The sequence below is a fragment of the Falco biarmicus genome, chromosome 12 (genome assembly GCF_023638135.1).
Source record: "Falco biarmicus isolate bFalBia1 chromosome 12, bFalBia1.pri, whole genome shotgun sequence".
Taxonomy (NCBI): Eukaryota; Metazoa; Chordata; class Aves; order Falconiformes; family Falconidae; genus Falco; species Falco biarmicus.
Genome location: NC_079299.1, coordinates 14,679,083 through 14,705,754, shown reverse-complemented (window position 1 = coordinate 14,705,754; position 26,672 = coordinate 14,679,083).

The following is a 26,672-nucleotide window of genomic DNA, read 5'->3' as shown; positions in this document are numbered from 1 at the left end:
CATTCTTGCAGTGACAGCTGCAGGAAACCACGGTGAGGCTTTCCTTATCTCTTCAGATAGTCTCCTGACCCCCGAGTTGGAATCTGTTTGCTCGGTTCTATTGCAAGTTCGGGAAAATAAATTTTTGTAGCAGGAAACTATGGTTTAGGGTGCAGTGGGTGATGTAGGTAGTGCTACAAAACAGGCTGTGCACTCAATGCAGTCTGAAGCCACGTGCTGTCTCCTGCCTTGCACTGAGCAAAAGCCATGTGGTGTGTAATACTGGTGATGAGAGATGATACTTGCAAATAGTCACAAACTAGCACTGCACCTTCCTCCCCCCAAAGCCATTAGAACTGATGACTTTCTTCTAGAGGACAGTAATCGTCAAAGAGCTAGACCTTTAGACATCATAAGCAATTGTAAAGCTCTAAGCAGAAGAATCAGGCCTTGTAATAAGGCATCTTTTTCTGCAATAGATATCACAAGATTTGCTATTGAACAAAATTCCCATGGAGAGCAGTAAGAGACTCTGCCTCAGGGGTGACCCATCTGCCTGACCTGTGAGCAGCATATTTCTTTATATGATGAAAGACACAAGACTTGTACCATCATTAGGAAGCAGGAGCATTTGAAAAGTGGGAGACAACAGGGCCCAAAGCTTCTGCAGAGGGTGCTCAGGTGTACCGGAGCATGTCTGGAGGAGTGATGACTCTGGTACTCCTAAAGCTGAGGATTGAGGTTGTGCTGCAGCTTCTGCATTGGGAAGGTGTTATCTCCCTACACAGAGTTCCTGCTTGGACTGCTTGAAAATCACAGGCTGTGGCTGCCTCTATCATGATTTGCTGAAGCGTTAGCAAGCAGCCTTTTCCACTGACCTCAGGTCCATGGATGTCTCCACCCTTTCTGTTCTTTCTCTGCTTATTGCCTTCATCATGTAAGAAATTTTATGCACATGCAATGAGAAGTAAAACCAAAATCTCTGTGGATGAGACTTGGACACCTATCTTCCGACAGAGCAGTGTTTTTTGATGGTTTTTTTTTTTAGACACTCCTGAAATGAGTAGCAGCTTATTGCTGTTGAGCCTGAGTAAGCGTTTGAAAGTCTGCTCTTCAAAGGTTTGTCATCCAGTTTATTTTCATCTTCAGTCCTAGCACAGTTGCCAAGAGGGCTTGAAATTCAGGGGAAGTTCCCTGTGGTTCTTATGGTATTGTCATTCTCCAATATCAGACTTACTGCCTTCTGAATTTTGCTTACTTGATGGACTGCATGATTAGACCTATGTGAGCATCTTATTTCATTATGAAACACACAAAGAGTATCTAGTGATTTAATAATAAAAAATGCATCTGAACAAGATTTTAAATGCACAGCACACATTTTCTGCTTTAGAGATTTGTGTTGCTCTGAGCCTTTGGCAGATGTACCAAAACCTATTGCAAGTCTGTGTACCCCGCTGCGATATGGGGAAATAAACTGGGAACATATTTCTAATGATACCAGTGCAGTAGTGCGTAGCCGATATGTACATCTAATACTGAAGTGAAAAAAACAGTTTGTAACTTGTTCAGTAGGTACTTGATGCAAAGCACTCATGAAATCTAAATGGAGATCAGCAGATTTTGAGATGTACCTGACCATATTGCAAATAGCTTACGCAAAATGTGGTTTTTGAAAGCTGTTACCAAGCTGCAGATTAGGGTTGGTGAGTCTTGTTTATTCTGTATGTGGCTTTTCTGGCAAAGTGAGGAATTGGACTTCTATCTAAAGCCTCTTTAATAAAGCATGGTGTTATTACTTTATTACTTTTATTACTTAATTGTCAGCAGATGCTATTAGGCAGGAACAATTAATAACTATTTGGAAAAAAGAAATCTAAGCCATGGATATGTTTTAACCTCCAGCTGAGGTCCCTGGGTGCTCAGTAGAACAAAAGAAAAAGTGTCTCCTTGCATGCACATTATCCTTCTTCCCTTTGTCATCCTGCATCTCCCTCAACCCTCAGAAAAGGAAAGAATCAAGGATATTTTCTGTGAAAAATGAAATAAGTCTCACAAAGTCTTGAAGGAATTCTAGTTGATCAGTGTGAAGACGGATGAACATTCATGTGACACCATTTCTGCTAAACTATTCCTGTGCTGTATTTTGGGTCCAGTACTTACTAGTTTGCTCCCTTGTTGTTTGGAAAGCTATTATAATTGCTACAGGAGAGTCGGAAGGGCAGAGGCAGTATGTGAAACTAAGAAACAGGCCAACAAAAATTCTTTAAAAGTCTTTTCAGAATAAATGTAGAAGGCTGGAGCACCTGTGACAGTGTGTCTGCAGCGTTGAGGGATTTAACTGGTGCTTTTCAAACTTTTTAAGTTTCAATAATAGCAGTGGTTGTAAGTGGATGTTTCTGTGGTGTGACACAGGACACAGCCAGTACTAAAGCTACCCCTGCTTTCACTGTAGTGTAGGGCAGCACAGCTTTAATGCACCAGTGTAACAACTTGCACCCCAGAATTCAGCAAACTGGAAGAATTCTGAGGCTGCACAGTTTACAGACTGTAGGTTCAGAGTATGGAAAAAGATATTTCAGTATATGTAAAGATAAGTCAAAACAATCTGTCAACTAGGCATTTCTGTTTATTAAAGGAAGGGTGCAAAAAATAAATACTTCTCTTGCTGGGAATAATTATCTCCAAATTTGGAACAGCATAACGAAAAGTCTGAGCAAGACCTTCACTCTATTTAAACTTAAGTTACTTTTGTCTGTGCTGCTGGTGTTTTATCTAAAATGCGTCACTGCTCACTGGATTCTTGTGGCTGAGAATAAAGGTGATAACTTGTAGATTAGTGATTTTATATCTGCAATGATGTATGCACATGCACATAAACATATACAGAAACCATTGAGACAAGTTTCATCCAGCCAGTTCTGCAAATAATCTGCACAGAGATTTCATTTCTCACTTTGCCACAGTTACCAGATTAGCCTGTCAAATTTGTCAGGTTGCTGTTTACCGATGAACACTTTGTTGTGACATCTAGATTTATAGTTCTGATCCTTTCATTCTCAAATCTTGCCTACAGCCAACCTAAAGACTAAGAAACTACACAGCTGCTTAAATTCAAATGTTCTGCTGGAGTGGAAAGCCTACCTTTCCTATCCTGTCATAGAAAGATCCTGAAGCATCATAATGGTGGTACTCAGCCACTTTCATGTTGCAAAAGATATGCCATGCCATGGTGTATGTTGCTAACATTTTAGTATTAAAATAATTATTGCTGAATTTCTGCCTCCTCCATAATTGCTTCTCTGTGAAACAATTTACCAGGTTTCTGTCAGCTTCTTGTGTTACAGCTGGAGGTGGTGGTGTGTGCTTCTGCCTTGCAGTAGATTGCAGCTACTCTGCTGCTCCAGTCAAACGTGGACTGCATTTGTTTTTAAATAATAATATGAAATATAGTAATGTGGATTTTGTGCATCTCTCTTGAATTTCAACTCTTCAGCAGCAGTTGAGAACAAGACCTGCCATCTGATTTACTCTTCCCCCAATACCTGTACACTGAGTGTGCAGTGGAAAGGTAGGAGCAGGAGACATTTTGGGATAGTGAGGGCAGAGCTGTGGATTTTGGAGACCAAAAGAAAGTGAGTTCAGGAATTGATTTCCCCTCTGTGCCTTGGGCAAACATGAAGAATCATAGAATCATTTAAGTTGGAAAACATTTTTAAGATCATAGAGTCCACCTGTTAACCCAGCACTGCCAAGTCCACCACTAAACTACGTCCCTAAGTGCCACGTCTACCTGTCTTCTGAATATCTTCAGGGATAGTGTCTCAACCACTTCCCCGGGCAGCCTGTTCCAATGCTTGACAACCTTTTTGGTGAAGAATCTAAACCTCCCCTGGTGCAGCTCTTGCAGAAATATGGTTTGCTTTTTACCCATAACCTGTGGGTTATACATGTGAAAACATTGTGTTGAATATTTCTAAATTGCATGTGCTTTGGAAAGCTGCAGAAGATCAAGATGACAACAATGCTTGTGTGGAACTTATTTGAACCCGATATCACAGAGATGCTTACAGGACTCAATGGCAGGTGGCTGAATGACCTTGACTTCTGTGAATACAAAGGACTCAGTCCAGTTCTTGTGCTTTCTGCTGGGAATCTTGATGATAGGGATTACAGCTGGAACAGGTTATGAGGCTTTCTGTAACACAGGCCCTTATCCTGTTACAATGCTGTGGGGAGGGCTTGCTTTGGTAAGACCTTTCTAGTACTTTTCTTTCAATTCAGTTCTTGAAGGTGAGGTCACAGTCTGTTCCTCTGCATTTTACTCATGGACATGATCAATACAATACTGAAAACTTTTGTTTCAGTAGAGTTGCCTTTGTGATTCTTTACAAGATCAGAGCTCCAAAGGTTTGGTTGCCTATTCTCTAAAACTGTTTTTTTTGTTGTTTCAAAGTAAAATAAATGAGTAGAGCCACAGATGTAGACCTGTAAATGGATAGACATTTACAACAAAGATTGACAGGATCAAAACAACAAAAGGGTAAATTTAAATCTGCATTACTTTATTCATCAAATAGGCTTTGAAGCATTTACCAGCAGCTTTGAAATGTTGCTAGCAGGCTATTCAAAATAATACCGAACAATGATTTTTCACTTAGAGTTCATGTAAATAATAACAAAAAAACCCCAACCCTCAACTTTTCAGCATTTTTCCCCCTCTTGACAGCAGCAAACCTACTATATTGCTTTCTCACCAGTAACTGAATTCCCCGCCCCCCCCCCCCCCCCCCCCCCTTTATTCATCACACTGTTTCTCATTAACAATGTCTTGCTGGCTACAGTCTTCTATTTTGAGAAAACAAAGAGCCTTGAAGATAATTGCCTTATTTAATGTGTGCAAAATTGTGGTAGGTCAGCTTTCTGGTACACCACCCTTGATATTTTCTCTTGACACTTCCCTCTGTGTTAAAAATAGAATGACTTGGTATTGTGGTAAGGAATGGGTGAGAGGGTGAACAGAAGACCTTTTATGAGGTGAAGTCAGGGACATGTCTGCTCAACATGGCAGAAAAGAGATACTCCTCCTAGATGCTTTATATTATAGAAACAGTGGTCAAGGCTGCAAGGTGACTTAGCTATGGCATAGAGGTGACTTAGAGCAATTTCCAAAGTACCTTGAAGGCATTCCTTAACAAAAAAGGGTGATGATGAATTTGGATGGTTGGTTGTTTTTTTTTCTTACCTGTTTACTGCCAAAAGTATTGCGTAGATTTTGGCTGCTGGCCTGTAGCACTCAGACTGAGAGTGCATATTATGAAGATCACACCAAGTGCATAGTTTAAGCTTGCATATTCATCTTTTTTTTTTTTTTTTTTTCTTAATGTGTCATACATCCTGTATTTCTGGAGTCTATCAACTGCAATTACAATAATACAAAATGTCCCTCTGTTTTATTTCTTATGATCATTTATATACATAAAACATCTGTGACTTTGGTTGGCCAACAGTGCTTGTGATTTACTTATTCCCTACAAAAAAGATGGAAAAATGTTAGCTAGTCTTACCCAAGAAGTCTTTACTAAAGACTTTTAAAACATCTGGTCAGTGAGCATCTATTTAGGGGCTGAAGCTTGGCTTGGGTTTAGTGGGTGAACCCCAAATCTCCAGGATTTGCTGATTGAACAAGTTCATTAAAATTTGGATGCGCTCTCTGCATCAGGGCTTTGTCTCCCTTTGGACACTTTACATTTGTCTCTGACTTATAACTCTCAGTCTGCTTGGTCTGTCTGCTCTTGAATTGGCCTTGAGAAATTCTAGGTGGCATTGCCAAGTGTCTATCATCTCAAGGAAGGGTTCTTTATTTTTTTATTGTCTCTGTAACATATTGTGAATGGAGGGAAAAAAAAAAGAGCATTGGTTTTGAGAGGTTTAGAAGTTTAAGGAAACACTCTGCAGATTTATTGAAACAGTTTCGAAAAGCAGCAGCTGCTGACAGTGCCCCTGTACTTGATACCACAATTGACAAAATCACATGCCTTTAATTCAGGGTGTGATCCAAATGGGATTACAGTAGGTCACTCTCAAACTTTGTTTAATTTCAGAACCAGGAACTCTATTCTGTCGATGTTAAAAACATCCTGGTCAGTTCAGGTGTTATCCAGAAGGCTCACCTAATATCCTGCACAGAATAAAGAAGAGGGAAGAATTGGAGCAATTCCTCATGCAAGGAAAGAAAGCTATCCACTAGGTGCCAAGAGACGAGCCGTTCAGAGCACATCTACCAGCTGTTGTTGGGGTGATACAATAGAGAAGTGAATCAGGACAGGCGGTGACCCTGGCTCAAGTTTTAAATGGAATTTAAGCATCATTTAAAGTAGTGAGGCCAAATGACTCTAGGGTCTGTCTGATTTTGGAGCTGATTTATACTTCTGAGTGCAACGCACATGTGCATGCCATGCAAAAAGGGGTGGCAAAAAGATGCCAGAGTTATCAGAGGTGGTGCTGGAAATGGAAAATATGTAGCTGGATGAATGTGGTGCTATAGCAGATCAGGCAGGACCTGCTAAATCAGTGTACGGATGCATCTGTGCTGGTTCATGTTTGTAACTGTGGGACTGGGCTGTGTGGAGGCACTGCTCTGAGTTGGTGCTATCCCAGACTTTTTGAGCTGCAGTGTGGCAATTGCTCTGGTTTGCCAAAATGCTTCTGAAAAATAATGTTCCTGTTCCTATGTGGTTTAGACCTCAATACCATCAGAAGCAACTTATGTGTTTTATAATCTGGGCCAAGTGTTCTTTCCATTTGGGGAACTCAGCCTTTTAACATGTTTTTAACTTGGGGACCAAAATGAGTCAGAAAATATTTCTTAGCTATGTAATTTGCTAAGTAGGCCTTGTCATTGGGATTTTCTAATGTTGTTCACTTTTGAATGTAATCTTGCTGGCAGAGGCTATTCTATTCCAGTAATAAATTACTCTCCAAGGACAGTGACTGTTAATGTTTCCACCATTACCCTTCGTATTGTAGAGGATAGAAGCTGTGTTTTCACCATAAAATGGGCAATTTAGTTTTGGTTTTTTCCTCCCATAAGAATATTGATCTTGAGATAACAAGCCCACTGTAAAACTGAAGCAAAACAGAAAATCACCCGTTTCCCTCTGCCAAAAAAAATCCCCTTCTATTCTTCCCTTCCTCCCCAACAGTGTGACGACAGTTTATATGTCTGACTGTAATTATGCATACTGAGATAAAATAAGCCATGCTTCTTCTCTGTTCCTTATCTCGATGTAAAATCCTATTTTGACATAACAAAAGATATATTTCACTGTTACTGTTCTCTTCACTTAAGGGAGATCCTCTGGTCACACAGGGTGTGGGAGGTTGTTTTAGTGACTCTATATGTAAAGGGACATACTCAATACAGCAACATACAATTTTGGGGCAGCTGTGGGATTGCCAACTATTTCATAGGCCAGTCTGACTGCCTATTAGTGTTTCCATCATTGAAGATCTCTGGCAGGATGAATTCATCCGCAGTGATGTCAAAGCCCAGAATGACTTAATAAGGCAGATGCAGAAGATGGATGAAAACTGCTTTAGAAAGTACTGCATGAAAACAGATGGCACCAGGTGTTGATAGGAAGATGTAAGGAAATCCAAATGGGTAACCGCATGTGGAGCCTACCTGGGTAATATGGTCAGAGTATGTGCAAAGTGAGACTAGTGGGACTCTAGTTTGGCTTCAGAGCCAATGGGCCACTTGAAGCAGGCATGTGTGTGTGGATTGGTTTTGCAGGCAGAAGTAAATCTGAGCGAGAGGAAGGATGTTTAGATGGGCAATTGAGTTCAGAGATAGGCTTTGCTGCTCACGTGTAAACACTGTGCCTCAACTTCCCACTTACAACACAGAACTAAGAGAGTGCCCCCCGTGTCTTAGGTGTATTGTGAGGGTGAGAATGGGTTTTACTCTGACAGGGATTGTCAGAACAAGATTAAACTTTTTTTTAGAAATTATTTTTATTATTTTACCAGCATATTATCTTTAGCCTTCACTTGTGCTCATGCAATCTGCATTGTTACTGCATTTGCGTCTGAAGTTTCATTTAAAGTGTTTTCACAATTCAAAATGAAACTGTCAAATTTTTCCCTATTTCACCTAGTTTTGATATGAAACTGCACCTTTCATGGCTTTTTAGATCACAAAGCTCTGCTTGAGGCTGGGCCCCAGCTGACTGAATAGTTATGCAAACATTAGCAAATTTTCCCTTGAGCTAAGTTTTATATTTGCAATGAAATCTAGACTCAGGCAAATTTTGTGTGGTTTTTCATTGCAAACATGTAGGCAATGCAAGAAAGCTGTGTGTTTCCCTGCCTGCCCTCTGGAATGATCTAATTTTTCATTTTTCTCAGGTCTCCTATGTTAATGCCATAGCAGAGTCATCGTTAATTTGCAGTTTAATATCTCCATGTTAGCCATTAGGTAAAGTGTTTGCAGTAATTTTGCAAAGCATTTTTAGTGATTTGGGCAATTAGAGTTTGACTGATGGTTTGTGTATTAAGATTTTAGCCAATGCATGAAAAAGTCTTCTTTTTCTTCTTGGCATAGTCTGAAAACCTAAATGTACTTTTGTTTGTTTACAAGCATGTGTCATTTGAAACAGAAGGCCAGCCGATTAGTGTGAATGTCTAGTCCCCTTCTGCCAGGTTTTATATTTGGGCTGCAGAAGCGGATGGCTGTTGTTTTTGTAGATTGGCAAGAAGTGTAATTACACGGAGCCCTTCCACCCCCTTATGGCACACTTGGAGTGGTTAGTGCCATGCTTTTCAGTCCACGGAAATCTGCCCTCAGTGCAGTGCCAGCCCTGAGCAGTGCTAATCGAACTTCTGCCACCAGCAGTAGTTATAAGGAGTTCTACCTAAAATTCCCCAGTTCAGCCAGTTAAGAAAAATTAATTGCTTATGCATATTAACTGCCTACAGGAAATCTTGCACCTTTCCCACCCCTCTTCCCTCCCTCCAAATGCACAAAAAAGAGTACTAGTAAGCTAGTGCACGAGCTGGTAATCTTGATTTATTGAACTGGAATACCTTTGCCTGTATGTGATTAGAGGCAAATTAGGAATTCTTGTTGGTGCTAGTTTGCAACCCCAGATGACATAGCTTTGAACAGAAAACAGAGCAGAAAAGTCTGCAGCAGTCCTGAAGCTGTGGCTGTTCTTGCCCCGTGCTCTGCCAAAGCCTCCCCCCCTTCAGCAGGGTTTGAAGAAAGCAGCGTGTCCCCTTCGTGACTTCCACACATCGTCTGATCTGTTAGCTTAAATTTCCTGTGGAAGTGGTGCATTTATGGTGAAACATAGGTGTTTGCAATGAAGTGAGCGAGGTGCAGACAGTTTTCTTTTACAGGTCCTGCTGTGGTAAGGAAGTAACCTTGTGCAGAGGAACAGGCTGGGAGGCTGAAGTTTCTTTCTGGCCCTTGTCAAATACTTCACTGAATTTCCTGGTGAAGTACTAGTTATCTAGCAGGACAGTCAACAGTGCATTAGTTTCTGAATTATTTTATCCCTTGCTAGCTAAGGATCTAACTTAGAAATGCAGGAGCTGTGATTCTCCAAATCTGACTGTTTGCATCTTAGTACCCAAGGGGCAATGAATATCCAGTGCTTTCCAGCAAGAAAAATACTTTATGAGCAACTGTTCATTGCACAATGTAACATAGAAGGTATAAATTAGACAGACTGTTGCAGAGAATCAGTTTGTGTCCTGAAGCATAGTATTTAGAGACTTATTTAGATACAAAATTGTCCTATTTTTTTTTTCATAACATACATAATGTTACTAGCTTAACTGCATTAAAGAGTTCTCATTCATTCGAGCATGTGCACAGTAACCCTCAGTGGGGATTTTGTTGGTTATCCTTAGGCTCCCAGAGGCAGAAATGGGGCTATTTGGACTGGGAGCAAAACAAAGCTCAGAGGACAAATCCTTTATAAACTTACTGACATTATTCTTGTTTTCCAATGCATAACAACCAAATACTCTTGTGTTGCTAGTATTATTTTGTTAACTTCATCCCTATTTCTCCTTTGTCCTTATAGCTAAATGACCCTTCTCTGTCCCAAGTCTTTTACATGAATATGGTTAGTCTTTGAGATTAATGTCCGTCTGATGAAAGAGAAACAGAGGGCATCACGGTGATAAAGCTTCAGGTTTAAAGTTACTTTTGAGTATGCAGCAAATGCATAAAAGCACATAAATACATATATTTATGCTTATTACAGCTTGATATAGATACATGATTTTGTACGCTAGCTTCTGCTCAAACATTTTATGCTGTACACTGGTTCATCAAACAGCAACAGCCCCCTTCTCTCCCTTCCTATATGTTTATGCAAGTGTTTAGGTGATTTAAGTGGTGTGCAATGTTAAGATAAGGGGTAGATGTATGAAAATTCTGTAAAACATAAATAGAAAAGCTTGTTTATTGGTAGTCATGGAGAAAGGCACAGCAGGCCACAGTATGCTAGCTAAATACATGTAGAGCATGTATGTACTCGGGCTGTAGCTGTTAAATGAGAACCTGATTATGCCTTTTCATCCATCTGTCCTCCAGCTTCGCCATGCAGGAATGGGAGGAACTGTAACATGCAGCAGATGTCACTGCAAGGACGTTGTCTCTTAAACCTTCCTTCAGGTATAGAACCTTGCTCTCTTTGAAAGGCTGCAGTCAGCGACAGCTAGCAATATTGGGAAAACAGGGCTCTGGTGTTTTTCAGCTTTGCTTGGTCTGTTTGCTGTTCAGGTAATAGTGGCATTTTTTTACATGTTTTTTGTTGGTTTGGTTTGGTTTAAGTTTTTTAGCAGGTCTTCCCTCCATCTTCTTTCTTTGTCTCAGAACTCTGAACCCTGTTCCTGCTGCCTCACCTCCAAAACTCACACCTTCCACCATTTTTATTACAGTGGAAAAATCAGAAGCAACGCACAACATGTCTGTATGATTGTTGTACCATACCTGGATTGTCTGCATACTGTGGCAATGTTCACTACTCCACATCAGCAAAAGCAGCAGCCTTTTATTGCTATCACTTGTGTTTTCATGAAGAAGTTAGAGATCCAACAGCATGAGATAAAGTTCCTCTGTTAGAGTACATAATGCTTTCTTGCTTTTGTTCGTGCTAGCTTTGCAAGCTGCTGTGAGTTCCTAAAAGACTTGTAAGTTTGAAATTTTTATGTAGTCCCACACTTCTGTACACAGACTTGAGCTGAGGTTCATACACCTCCACTGAATGACATAAGCTGGAGACAGTTGCTGTCTGCAATCTTTCTGCTATAGGTTCTTTCTCTAGCTGCTCAAATACCAGAGGAACTTAAGCTCTGAGTAGTTTGTTAATGTTTAAAGGAGTTCAAAGATCTCTGGTGTGAAGATGTTTTGTTCCCAGTGTACAGTTGTGTTTCTGTTAGAATTACAGATGAAAGAGGTTCTAACACTTGCAGGATATTTAATGTTTCAGATTAGCATTACTAGCTCAGCTTACTTAGAGGTCATCAGATCACTTGCTTTCTATGAATCTCTTTTTCTGTCTTCCTACACGCACTCTGTTTGTTCCTATGGTTTTTTTTTACTTATTTTTTTATTTTCATCTGCATATATTTTTGCTATTTCTTTGCTGCTTATATCAGAATTCCCCCTGATTTATCATAGTAAACAAAACCAAGGACAACATGGAAAACATCTGAAAAGATTAATGCCAGCTGCAATCATGTCAGCAGTGCAGTTTATATTTAGAGGGGAAGCGTGCTGGAGAGGAGGTGAAGAGTTCAGAGTGGGATTCAACCTGAGTGCTTGGATCCGAGTGAGGAAGGACTGATTGCTGTTAGGATCGAGCTGGCCTTCCCAGCTTACCCCAGATCTTACCCCAAAATGCATGGCTTTATTCCTATAGTTGTCTGGCCATGGAGGGAACTGTTTGTGGATCTCCAAATTACAGATGTCAGCATTGATGCTGACAGAGTGATCACAACACAGAATTCCAGCAAAGCAAGAACAGAGAAAACCTTTGTTGAGTTTTGATAAAAACATAGCTGAAATTTGACCTGTTAATAGGTTTTGAGCCTGTCATATCAGTAGTCTTTGTTGCAATATTTCCTCTACTTCTTGCTGATCATTTCAGGAGAAAAAAAATAAACCAAGGCTTTTTTCAAACATAAAAAACTTTATATTTGTGTAAGAAGAAAATTTAAAACACAGTTAAATACATAATCAAGCGTTTATTAAAAGCTTTTATTTAATATATTTTTAAAATAAGAAATTTAATTAGATATGTTGGTGAGGGAATGTTCTTTCCTTGGTATTGTTTGTACTAATATACTGTTGAAAGGGAAGAATAGAGGTTCCAGTTAGTGTAAAACTGGAAACCCTGAAATAATAGCTTTGTAATATTATGATTCAGGCAGATAAAAATCATAGCTGTTTGTCTTGTTGGCACTGCAGGTAGTCTAGCATCTGGAAACTGGAAAAGAAAGCCATTACCTCAAATGATACCATTTATTAGCTGCAGGAAGTGAAACTTTTAAAAAAGTGACCTGGAAGTACTATAACTATTTTTTTTTCAATTATTATTTTAATTTTGCATTTGGGGAGACTGGGATGAGCCGGTCTTATGCCTTCATAATATGAGAAAAGTAGCTGTCTTAATCACATTGGTATGCTTTTATGGCAAAAGACTTTATAACTACGGTAATATCCATTACCTCTTAAATAAGACTTTTAAAATTTCTAAAAAGATTAAACCTGAACGGTAGCATATATGTTGCTGTCAACCAGAAGAAACAGCCCTTCCTGAGGTTTCGTAGTGTTCCCTTGCTGCACCCCCTGCACCACCCTGTGCGAAGGTCCCTTCAGTGAAGGGGTTAAGAATGTAGAAGGGTGAGTCTTGTAGCTGAATTTATCTTGGTAACCCAAGATCTTCATGAATGTGGAACACTGTTACTACTGCAGCTATTTTTGTATTGGCTTCCCCACCAAGTCCTGACATGCTTTTGTCCATGCATGCTTCTTGAGTTTCACTCCAGGGGGAAGTTTGGGGGAGATCTGGTGACACACAGGCCTCAATCCCTTGCATGCTTACTGAATCAAGTTGTTTATACTTTCCACACATCCTGCTTTTGTTATGCTGGAACTTTTATTTCCTTGTAATTTACTATACTCTTGTGTACTAATTAAGATTGCAAATTACTTAAGCGTTTCCATTAGAAAGCAAAAAACAAGTGTGAGCCTTGAATTTTTGAAATTTTTATAATCTAGCATATAAACAAGCAGGTAAACAAAGGAAGGCTGTTGCTTTTACTCAGAGTACAGTGGATTGATACATTTAGTCATGGACTCCTTGCAGACGGCAAGTACAGATCTGCATTATTGGAGGGTCATGACGGAAGGCTGAGATTTTTCCCTAGATTTGGAAGGTCCTGGCCCTCCTGGTGATCTTCCAAGGGACGATGATTGCTTCTATGAAGACAGTAATTTCTGATCTTTATCATGTGAAAAAATATTAATTTGTTTTATTTACTGTGAATACTGGCTCATACCAAATCCTGGTTCAGAAGTTGGTGTGGACTTGGGAGAAATTTAAATTACATTTCTGCAAACTGTCTCCCTATTCTGTTAATTTTCTTGCTATTTTTTTTTCCCTATAGATTGGGCTAAATTCTAGATCCAGATATGTCCACCAAAACAGTGTTAAACTTCTGTATCCAGCTAGGCTGGCATGGGATATAGCTCTCCCTTCTCATGATGCTAAGAGATAGGCATTTTAACATCACTCTTACCGTGACTATTACATATGGGAGTGTTGCATTGCATTTGCTTAACAGAGTATTGTATTCAAATGCAACTCAACTAATGTCTGGAAGCAGTGCCTTTATGAGCCAAGTGAGCTATTGCATATGCTCAGGCTGATTTTCAGCTCTTCTTCCAAGCCCTGAAGTTCAGGAAGCAGCCAAACAGGAGCAATCTGTATCGGAACAATAAGATGAAAGGTTGGGTTTATAGATTGATCTGATACTTATCAATTGTGGGATTAGGATTGAACAGTGCTGTTGTTACTCTGATATCTGAACCAAAATTTTGATAAATCATTTGAAATCTCCTCTTGTAAGGGAATTTTGAGCTAGACTTTAATTAGATGAAACTCCTTTTATCCAAAATAAGAACATCCCCTGAATTAGATTGTTATGTTGCATTTGCTCTTAAGTGTCAGCAATAAATTTGTAAGGGAGAACAATCTTTGAGATTGGCTGAGGTGGGGGGAGCAGTGGAGGTAGGTACCATTGTCCTTGGTCCTTCTAAAAAAAATGTGTGCACAAGTCTGTGTGTTTGTGGATTGTCTTGCTTCTTTTGGGGGATATTTCTTTTTATACTTCTTGTCAAATGTTCGATTGTACAGAGTGATAATTGGTTTCCATCTTATCTGTGCGAACCAGTATGTGTGTATCACCAGATGTGAATAAATAGTTTGGGGAAACATTTTGGTTTATGCCTAAATAAAAAACTTGTGGCTAAATTATCTTTCAATTTAGCCAGAGGACTTTGAGTTAGTCTGAAAAGGATATGAGTGTAAATATTTTCAAACTATAGTTTAATACCTAAAAAGAAGTACTGAAATTCAGAGGTGTTGAATTTCCATCTTTGAAAATGGATAATGGAATTTTTCTGTCTCTGGAAAAGCAAATTATAAGCTTACAGGTCTAACTCTCTAGGCTTCCAATTTTGAAAATAATGCCAGATACTTCCTCATCTCTAAAATTTATTATCTCTTCAGAAGGAAAGTTGTGAACTTGCATATGCTCTCATTCTGAGAAGTGCTTTGGGATTGGTGGCTATGAAATGCTGGAAAGCCATAGAATAGACTTGTTCAAATGAAAAGAACATTTTTTTGAGCAGGAGACAATATTTTTAACCTGGTCCTCCAAAGCTGGCGTGATATTTGCTCAACTGCTAACGTCACTCTGGTGAAAGATACAGATAATATAAAAAGGAAAAGCAAGTGCCTTGGTGAGCTCAGTAGTAAATACATCCTACAATGTCCTATTACGAGAAGACTTCCTTTTTTGGGAAAAAAAAAAAATTCTACTCAGCACAACATCAGCAGAAGTTCCTTTCCTTCCCTTCCCAATTCGGTGTGAGAAGAAACTTCACAGTTTACAAGGCTGTGGTCTTTTCAGTAAGCTGATACAAGCAATGCTGACTGCATGCCTTGCCCAGTAGTATGTGGTCAAGTGTGTATTAATAAAGGAGAAAACTCTTAGTGGTTTGGCCCAAATTCTTTTGGCTCTATAGGCACCCCTGTGCTGCATGTGGGAACCGGAATTGAAATACTCTGAAATCGTACTACAGCTGAGCGCAGTTTCAGACTACTACGAAAGGAAGCTTTTGCTGCGAAGACGGACATCTTTACTGACTTCTCAGCAACCTGATGCTGCTTGAGATCTCCTGCCAATATTAGTGTCCTTCTTGGGGTAAAATTTGGATGATTGTTTTGAAAAGGTCCAGCAAAGGATAGCAGGAGTGGGGGAAGGCAAAATTCCAGTGTATTTCTCAAGGACAATCTGGGAGAGTGCCATTGATTTCCCTCTTCTACATCTCTGTACGTTTCTCCCACCTGAGAGCTCTTTGGTGGGATGTTGCTGAGACAAGAGTCTTGGCTCTGATTTGACAGCTTGCTCAGCTGGGATGAGTTCCTGGGTGCCAAGCTGATGGATAATATGGGTCTCAGTGGTGTAAAAGCCAACTGATAATACCAACAAGAATGAAAATTGCATAAAAATGATTCCACCTTCTGTTCCCTAGGAGGAAAGGGGTAGGGTAAAGAATATGCCACATCTGAAGTTTGTTCTTTTTCTTACAACTTACAAATGAAGTATAATGAAGGCAAGATTTGTTATTTGGTATGATCCTAGTGGTTAATGAATGGAAGTGAAAGCTCCTCAAAGGACTTTTAGCTTTTTATCTTTACTGAATCTTTTAGCCACAGAGGTCATAAGAACTTCAGTTTCCCTGTTTGTCTAGATAGGCTTAACTTTTACTAAGGTGGTAGGGTCTGAGTGAAAAATTGTGAGCTTCAGCACAGTTATTGAAAGATGTGCCCACCAAGGGACACCTCTGAGGGTCTGGGCTTACCTCAGTGAGCATGTGTGGGGGTTTCAGTGCCTCATCCTCTTTGAAGTGAAAATGCTCTTGAGAATCCTGCCCTGTGGCCTGATTTTCCCACATTGCGGACACCTGACAGCTGCCTTTGTGGAGTTGTAAAAGTGTGCTTTAAATGTGAGCCTTCACTGCCCTGGAACATCACTTTCCTGCCTTGTCTGGAAAATGACAGTGGCTTCCCTGTTCTGGAGACCATTATCAGTTTTGTCCTCCATCGTCACATATCTAAGTACTGGAGTGAATGAGGAACACGAAATCAAAGGATGGACTGAAGTGGTGAATGGGAGCAAAGCATGGGGATGGAAAACTGCACTGGGAGGATGGTACATGGGCTGTTAAAGTCACTGTTGTGAACTTAGGCAGGGCTAAGGCTTATTTGTGTATAAGTCACTGGGACAGCTAGCACGCGTTTAGTACATTGAGTCGTTCGAGTGCCTATGAGGAATCATAGGCACTGCACAGTGCTCTTCGTAACGTAAAGGGAGAGAAATGGATTTGTGTATTAAGTAAATTTGAGAATATATGCTATGGTACTGACACATTCCTCAGACGTTGCATCTACAGGGGGTGCCTTTCAGCTCATACTACCCACCCCTCGAGTGCCAACTTCTTTAGAAAATGTGCTGTATTAAAAAAATAAAACGAAAACCCCACCACCCTCACCCCCCAAACAGAGAGAGCTCTTTAAAAGATGAAAGCTGTTTTGAAAAAGTTGACTACTGGCCAGTTTTCTCAAAAGCTCAGTATTTTAAAAGAGCTATCTTATTCATCTCAGCACTACAGACACAGGTCCCACAGAGCCTGAGCCTCAGAGCAGCTGGAACAGACCTTCAGGTCCTGTGAATCAAAGAGGCTGTCCTGACACAAAGGTAGTAGTGCCAACATATGCCATCTAAGGAATTGTGTAAAAGCAGGTCCCTTTAATAGAAAGCAAAAATCATGTTCTAATACAGTAACTGCCTTTTGAACCTCAGCTAATTTTTGTGATTTTTCCTTTTGTTGGTTGTTTTGACCTCTTACGTGAACTTGGGTAATGGTACTTGGGGCGGGGGGAGGGAAATCTTTGAAAAGAGGAAAGTAAACGCAAACTATCTATTTTGAAATGATATGAAACAGCTGACTTAGTATTGCCAAATTGCTGTTTTAGAGCACAATTTGTCTGTCCCTAATTCCGTCTTTTTTCTTTCTTTCAAAATGTTCTTTTATAATTGCAGCTTGTGAGATCACGTAAATTCCTATAAGCTTGTCCTTTTCTGAACTGTTACACTATGCTATTCTTTCAAGAGACGTTGCTTAGACACTGCCGTGGGACTCCTCTGTATATATACCCCTCTACTCTTCTCCCCCAGCCTCCCAGCAGGCTCTTTTTACCCTCTTCTGACCCTTTTGCTATTGCAAAGGAGCAGAATCAGGCCCCAGTTGGCCAGTTAAGACCTCCCCAGGTGTAAAGTGGTGCAGTTACTGCTACAATCTCTCTCTCTCTTCCCAAACAAGGAAGCAGGAGGGTCTGGGTTGGAAATCTTTCAGAGCCATCAGCAGTTATAGAAAGCTCTGCTGGCTTCCAGCTGATGTATGGTTCTGGAGTGGGTGCTGCTAGATGTTTGCTAAAACAGCCCCTGCGGCTGAAAATGCACGAGTCCTTTCATGGCAGCAGCTGAAATGGCTGGAGAGATTTAACGTCTCTCTACCCTGTACCAATTGCAGTGACTAACTCCTACTGAAGGCTACAAGCTTCTCAGTGCTGCCAGTTGTGCTTCTTCCGATACAATTACCAATTGCCAATTTCAGTCAAAGTGAGCTGGGTTGGCACAGACCAACATTTAAATTGCTTAAATTGTCCGGGCTTTTGAATGAAACAGGCTAGGGATGACCAGCAAAGCAGCTCATCCAGCAGATCTGAGATGGCAATAACCCTTGGCAGAAGGGCAATGATGAGTAACTGGTGCTGGGTTAGAGCCTGTAGCCTCCTCAAATGGCACTGCTGCAACTGGAAGAGGGTGGCTATGGACAGCCCAGACTGTCCAGCTTCTGCCAGTGACCTGGGGGCTGTTCACTGCTAGATCCTTGCCTTTGCTCCCTGGGTAAGTTAAGGGGGGATGCTGGAAGATCATCTCTCTGCTCAGCGTGTTTACCAGGCTATGCAAAATGCAGTGGTGCTTTCTCCTCCCTCAAAATAAACAAATCTTGTGGCACAAAATGCTGTGTGGAGCAATATAGAACTACAGATACTCTGGACAAAATGTCCTCTTTCATGCTGTTCCTAGGATCCCAACCCTTTGCATTGCTGCTTGGCTTTCCAGAGAGAAGACAAAACAAATTTTCCTTTTTCCTTTCTCCTTGCCACCTATTTTGGCAGGTGCTATAAAAGCCCTCCCCTTCACCTGCGTCCACACCCTCTCAAGAACAAAACTTCACTTCAACCTTCTTTTCTTTTCTGAACAGTCTTAAAATCTCTTCCTTTCATGTATAAGCTGACAGTTAACCCTTCTTCTCACTAGTGAGCAGATACTTCAGCAGTATCCTAGAATCCTAAGGGACTCGAATTCTGACAGTACCAAAAGAATTTACAGTTCGAGCCTCTTCAAATGTTTACATCACTTGTTTTTGTGTTTTGCAGAGAACTACTGAAAAAATAAAAATAATCTGGGAGCCCTAATTTGCCATTCCTTATTTGACATTTACATTTCTGTTTCTGTCATAAACCCCGGCCAACCAGGCTTTAATCACGTTCATGTTTGATTGCTACATCTCACAGATCCAATAGCTGTCACAAAGATTATAATGGGAGATTTTCTGCAGCACGCTTCAGCACAGGCAGAGGAAAATCTTCAGAATTTGGCCTGTTGATTCCCTCTGTTGGTAACAGCTTCCTGGGTTTCCCTTCAAAACTTCCAGCCTAATTTTTTCATTTATTTAAACAAGAGTTGAATTGCTAAGCTTTGCAAACATTTTGACTAAAGCTGGTTGCACTGATACTTTTCTGGCATGATTTTTGTACGGACTAATCTGTCGTCACTTGCTTGGGCTAGCACGGGGAGTGTTTTGCAGGTTGGGATCGGTGGATGCACACTGTACTCGCCCAGCTCAGCTGCCCTGCCCTGGAATGCCTCGCCCCTGCAGCCAGTCTGAACAAGACCCCAGCTCCTGTGGGGAACAGAGGTGTGAGCACAGCTACTGCTGTGGGGTCCCTTTGACCGGAAGGGTCCTCTTCACCCGTGGTTGGTCCCTCTGCAGTCCGTGGAGAGTACACAGGACTGAGCAAAAGTCTTTAATCTTGTTAGTTACTTCATCGAAAATAGCAACAAGCAAACCATGGTTGGACTGTCAGAATTTTGGTTTCAGTCTTGCTGCTTGAAACTCCAAGACACTCTCATTTCAAGTGAAATTAATTAAAATGTTATCACACACCTGGCATTAACATTTTTTGGGTCTACAGTAAAACTGGAAAGGTGTGTCTACCCTATACACCAGAAGGAATCACAAGACTCTTTCCAGGACAGCCTGAAGCCTGAACTTCTCTAGACAGTGTGTTGGACGCAATAACCTAATGCACGTTGCAAAGTGTGCTTAGAAGTTGATAGTGATATTTTTACATTCTTTCAGGCTTTCTCAGAAAATGTATCTTGTTAACTAGACATCTTTTAAGTCAGTTTTGCTGGTGTCACTACTACACATAACTTGTATGTTCAGGAATTGGAGCAAAAACCAGGATGCAAAAGGAAGTGAGTGCACTGATGGTATCCCTTAGCTAAAACAGCAGATGCATTATGCAGATCAGCTCCAAGAAGGGTAAACATGTGTCCAAGGTCACTGCTTCACCCTTGGCTGACTGAGGTCCTTAGGGGAATTTTGGTTTTGCCAGAATGTATTTAGAGTCTCTGCAAGTTGCACATAATTTCCCAGGTGCCTCTTGTTTTCTGAAGTCCAGCTTGAGGCTCCATGTTCCAAATGGCCTCTTTCATAATCAGCTTTGGCAGACCGTGTTGCAGAAATATTCTGTGTTTTCATGGACCCTCTACACAGAAAAAAACCCAACTTGCATTCCTGAAAAGAGACCGCAAACGAGAAGGGTACTGCTCAAAGTAGAGACATGCATTATCAAGTATTGATGAATTTCTACTGATTTCTGTATGATAGAGATGATAAATACATCTCTAAAAGGTCAATAAAAGGAATAAATGTCACAATTTTAGAAGGGAATCAGCTGTTGCACAATTTCAGCTTGTCTTGATTGTGGGCAAGAAGAATCTCACTACAGTTTTAGAACCTGCCTTGAAGCACTGCAATATTTTTTTCCTCCGCCTCTTCCTATCTTTCTGGAAAAGCTGCTTCCTGCCACCCCAGAACAGTCAGAGCTACCCCTTAATTTACAGTTAGGAATGCAGACACGAGGGAAGGCGAGGGTATGAAATATGGTGTCAAGTTTGTATCTTCTCACATTTCACACACTAAGGAGACAAGCCCCTTTGGCCAGTTGCCATGGGGAATTTTCTTGCAGAAGTAAATAACTCAGAACAGAAAGAACTCAGATTCATACTACCCCAGCTGCAGAATGTCATTAAGTCTCAAAGGATGCTATGTGCATTGTGTGAAAGGAATTTTGTAATCTGGCTATAACTGCAGTTGCAAAACTATGTTTCAGTTTAAACCTTTATTTTGCACTTTTAATTATTGGCTTGTTTCTAGCGTGCTGATTAAAGCACACATTGTCTTATAAATAGTTTCTATTTTTAAACTATAAAAAGGTTTAGATTAGATGTTTCAATAGCAGATGAGTGGTTGATTTTGTTTTGTTTTCTTGTTTCTTCCTATGCCAACTGCACTCTAATCTCCATTTCCTAATTCACTTTTTAAGGATGCTTGAGAAGGGAATTAAATCTGCCAAGCCACTCAAAATATCATGTAGATGGCTTTTTATTTTAAAGTGTCATTCATTATATGACTTCATGACCTCAATAACCTTCAGAAACTTTTGGGGGAAGTTGGTGTTTTTCCTTTTCTCTCTCTCTTTTTTTTTTTTTTTTCCTCCTTAAAATGTCTGAGAGGAGAAAGCACAGGCTCCTCCTTTCCTCCTTTCCACCACTAGTTAGCCTGTTCTTTCTCCATCCGAGTTACACGAGTGTTGCACCCATCAAGCTGGTCTTGGTATGCATAGGAGGAGACTCATGCTGTGGCTTCATGGTAGCAGAGGACAAAATGGCTTCTGTTTTGGTGGGATCTCTTGTGCTAATACCTCAGCTCAGACTGGGTGAAGAAATGAGTGAGATGTATGCTTTTAGCACTGATTACAAGTCAGCATTTGAAATAAAACCTGTTGGATAAAATGAATATATGCTAGAAAAACGGAATTTTAAAAGTTGCCATTTAGCCAGTTTCTATATCTCTAGAATAGCATACTATGGCACAACTTATAGCTTTTCTTTAAGTATTTTGGTTGTTTCTGTTAGGTGCCACAAATTGCTCGGAGAAAGCAGTGCTTGTGTAGCTGCAGTCATTAGATCATGGGTTCATACAATGCTTTGCATAAGTACATCAAGCAGCCCATGCAAGGATGTTTTAACTGAGGTGGTCTTTGAACCAACTGATCACTAAGACTGCAGTGACTGCAGGGTGCCTGGCTAGCAGCAGGACAGGGGATGTGTTTGTTGCCCAAAGCCCAGAGACCTGTGCCCCCGCAGACCTTCCCCTTGTCTTGCAGAGTGGTGAGGGCTTGCTGCCAGGCCTGCCTCAGATGTGCTGTATCAGAGGAACCCAGGCACTACGTGCTCCCAGTCTCGTGTTCCCAGTCTAATGTACCCCACCTGTAATCACCTCTCGTTAACAAAAATTTCAACATAAGCTTTAAACTGCTTTGTGCTTTGGGGTCAGAGGGTAAAATTCAGGCCAGAGCCTGCCAGCTTCTAGGCATCCCTTGTCATGGTCAGTGGCTCTGTCAAACTTCCCTGCAACCCAGAGAAAAGAGGGTTAGAAATAAAAATACCACCTGAGTGGGAGGGAAAGCACGTGTGTGTCTGTGTCATTGTCCATCAGCTCCCTGAGCTGTGTTTTGGTGGAACATGTACCGAGCCGTACGCCAGGAGACAGTACATCCTGCTCCCAGCTCTTTCCCCCGACTGTTTTTGCACTCTTCACAACTGTTACTAAGTGAGACCACAGAGTGTTTTTACAGCATTAGCAGAAGAGGTCTGTCCTGCATTTTAGAGCTGTGATCTGTCAATAACCCAGGCTGAAATATAGGTATATGTAATGTCTTTATGTAATCTGAAGAATGTGCCCTGGGATAAAAAGGAATTTTGATGCTGTTCATGTTTTGTTCAATGTTTGATCAAACAGTTTAGCTCATCATTGGATTACATCTCTTCTTGTTTCATTAAAATGCTTGCTATAAAATCTTTAAAGAGCTGCGTTTCTGATAACAGGAGGGCTAACTATGTTTTACTTTGGTTTTGGTGTGGCATGGGTTGTGTGGGACATCCTAGACTGGGCACCAAGCAGTGCTGCTTCAGATTGTTCCGCCTAGGCTGAGCCAAGCAAGTGGAAACCTTCTGATCTCAGTGTGGTGGTCTGCCTCTGTGCTCTGCCCTCTGCTACGTCATCTTGGTTAAAGTTGACAAGCCAAAATATTTCTTCTGGATCTGATTGTTATTACTATAATACTGGAAAAGAATACACCTGTAAAAATGACAAATTTTTAAGGAAGCCTTTGCCCAAAATTTGAACAAATGTTACATTTAAGCCATTATCTTCTTGTTTTGCTTTCTATAGAGCTTTATGTTTTATGCTTAAAATGCATGACTGTAAGTCGCTGGTTTCAGCAAGATTTATTGAACTTTAAAGTTAGCAATTTCTACCCCAAGTTATTCCCTATGCACAATTAAGTGTTATAGCTGAATGAGAAGCCTCATATTCATTTTTGCATTCCATTTAAGCAGCATTTTGGGGTTTTGACACCCTGTTCAGAGTCTCTTGAAAACATTAAGTATGCATTTCCTAGACTCAAAATTTTTAAGGATTACAGTTCAAAAGGTTGATTAGGACAAGATGGTAGAGGTGGGACAGTGCTGTTTGTAACTTATGAATGGGACAGCTGAAAGGGGGTTACACAGAGTGCTGCTGAGGATGGACTTGGGGACTATAACTGGGTCTGCTCTGGAGTATTTCTGTGTCTGCATTTCATGCTATGGGATTCCCTCTTTGGAAATTTCTTTGGCTGTTTAGATTTGTGTGGCAGACCTGTTGAAGACAGACTGCTGCCTCCTTTTGAGAATGTAATGGCCCATTTTCTCTGGTTTTTTTGGTTTGTTTGTTTTTGGTTGGTTTTTTTTTTTCAGTGTAAATCCAAGCTGATATCAGTGTGACAGGAAAATTTGACCTTTAATTTATTCATCAGTTTTTCCTTGTCTTAGGCTCTTTTGAGTTGTACTCATGTTTTGTCCTGGGAATTACTGTCAGTTGAAGCCCAAGGTTTTGAGAAAGAAGGGGAAAAACAAGGAATTAAATTCTGTCAGAGTTATTGACTATACTTTTAAAACATGGAGTAAGCATTAAGAAAAAGGAAGGTAATGATCTATTTCTATGAGACAAAGCAAACTGCAGATTTTGAGAAGTGGAGCTGAAGTGCCCCATAGCAGACAAAATTGTTGCTGACGAGTGCTGCTTCCCCCTTTCATATCACTTTGCTTCCCTATTTTTCTTATTGGAAAAAGTCCAGAGGAGGTCCACGAAGATGACCAAAGGGCTGGAGCACCTCTCCTCTGAAGACAGGCTGAGAGAGTTGGGGTTGTTGAGCATGAAGAGAAGGCTCCGGGGACACCTTACTGCAGCCTTCCAGTACCTAAAGGGGCCTGCAGGAAAGTGGGGAGGGACTTTGTACAAGGGCATGTGGTGACAGGACAAGGGGTGATGGCTTTGAACTGGAAGAGGGCAGATTTAGGTTAGGTATTAGGAAGACATTCTTTACCCTGAGGGTGGTGAGGCACTGGCACAGGCTGCCCAGAGAAGCTGTGGATGCCCCATCCCTGGAAGCGTTCCTGGCCAGGTTGGATGGGGCTTTGAGCAACCTGGTCTGGTGGAAGGTGTCCTTGCCCATGGCAGGGGAGTTGGAACTGGATGATCTTTAAGGTCCTTTCCAACCCCAACCCATTCTATGATTCATTCATCCCTTTTTAAGAAATTTTTGTAGATTCCCAGTCTGGCAGCTGATGTAGAGTTAACAAAACAGAATTAAAATTTCCCTCATGTTTATGTAGGATGAAATTTTAAAATGTCAGGGCTGTGGGGGAACACAAGGCTGGATGAGACCCTTGGGGTAGCCAACCATGGCTGGGGGTGGCAGAGGCAGCCACCATGCCCAGAGCACCTCTAGCCCCACAGGGCTGGGCTGAGGCGTTTCACTCATGTCACTCAAACCGAGTCAGGTTGCTGTTGTGGTTATTTGGCTGATCTGCTTCAGCTGTTGGGTTGAGTATGTATGCACAGATGAATGTGTGTGCGTAGTGGAGCAAGTTAGGGAGCAACTGCAGAGTGGGTCAGCTGGCAGGCTGCGGGTGCAGGGTAAGCGGTGGGCTGGGGCTGGGCTGAGCAGCAGATTGGTCTGGGAGCAGGCTCAGCAGCAGGTAGGACCAGCTGCAGGGTGAGCAGCAGGGTGTCTGTTTAGCCTGCCAAGTTTACACAAGTGCATGTGGATAAGAAGCTGTGTCCAAAACTTTCAGGATCCTCTTTGACCCTTTCTGTGATGTGGGACAAACCCTGCTTCTTGTCGTGACTTGGTTTTCTTCCCTAAGAGGGAAATACTTATGGAGATGCACAAATGAAAGGCTCGATCTCCCCGCTCCCTCTCCATGCAGTGGTGTGGCTGGGGGCAAGGACCTTGTTCCTCATGGGGTCTGCTCCATGCCCTCCCCACCCCTCACACAGCAGCAGGAGCTGCAAACCCCAGTCTCTGCCACTGTTTTCCAGGGCCACCCTTTACGCTTCCTTGCAGCAGGATTGAGCCTCAGCCCCTCTGCAGAAACCTGACCTCCAGCCTTGCCAGGCTCCCCTCACCCTCCCTCCATCACTTGCCCAGTGCTGCTGCTGGGCTTCTGTCATCCTTGCAGGGACAATGAGTTATTTTGGTTTTCCTGAAGCAGCAGGTTTGGGTTTGGCTTACACACCTATAAAGGTTGCTCTGGCTCTGCTCCTGTCCTGGTTGCACTGCAGGACTCCAGCAACAGCCAGGCTGAGGCTCCCCATTCAGCATCAGCTCCATGGGTGGGCTGGAGGAGATGGGTCAGGGTGGGAAGAAGGAGGGCTGCTTGTGCATTGCTAGGAAAGGTCCTGACCATGGCAGGGTACAGTATCTCAGCAGCCTGTGGGGAGTGTGTCATCTGCTGGAAGATCCCTCTGTGCAGTCTCCTGCTTACAGCAGTGCAACACAGAGTCCAGAGTGTGGGGATGGGTTTTAACATTGAATTTTGCTGCCTTGGGTTGGGCTGTCTGTCCTTTGCTGCTTACAGTCTCTACTGCCAGTTTTGGGTAGGATCCTTGAACTAGGTGTTGTCAATAGAGAAAACATGTCTAATACTCTTACTGCACTGTTAGATCCACTGAGTGATGGTAGCAATTTTCCTTCAGTTGAGAAAAGTCAGCGCTGCTTTAAGTAGTTCTTTTACTTATGTGTTAGCATTACTCAGGATATGCTTAGCTGAATGCCATGACACTGATTTTCTTCCTCCACCAGGTTTTCTCTTTCACAGATATGAAACCTTTAGTTGTCCCTTTTGAGAAATGCCACAGGCTTATTCAGAGTTATTTGATTACTGTTGTAAGTAAGGATTTTTGATGTCATGCCTCAACGTGGATTTGACAACACCCAACAAATCTGGATAGCGTGTAACAGTTCTCTCAAGTGGCTCGTTATGTTGGTTGGGAAAGAAAGTGTGGTGGTGTTGGCTTGCTTTTCCTTCATCCCAGGAATTAAAGGAACTGGAAATGGGCTGTATGGATTTTGTATAACAAGTTAATGTTTTAAACATTTCTGTTTGTCTGGAATATGAGCTACCAGTACTTTTGTTGTTGTTGCTGTTGCTAAGTTACATGAGAGTGTTTCTCAATGAAGTGACACCCTTAAAAAAGCTCCAGTGGTTTGAAAGATTTTGCTGAATCTTGTAATCTCCTTTTTTTTTCCCCCTCCCCAATCCCCTCCCTTACTCCCTCTCCTCTGTGCACTTGCTCCCCAGGGTAAAGGGAGATTATCGAAAATTATTCTGTGATAATAGGTCTAGAAATGGTGAATAATGATAGAACACAAATGGGATCTTTGATTAGGATTGCTCTGATGGATTTTAATTTTTTTGTGTGCCCCTCTTTACACAGATGCATCGTCCAGTAGGGTGCATTTTAAATTGTGCATGCTGGCCTCTTCAGTGCATGCCAGACCTCTGAAAACTCGCCCTGCTTTTCACTCTGTAACAACACGTGAGTCCTAAGTAGATCAACTTTTAGGGAATGT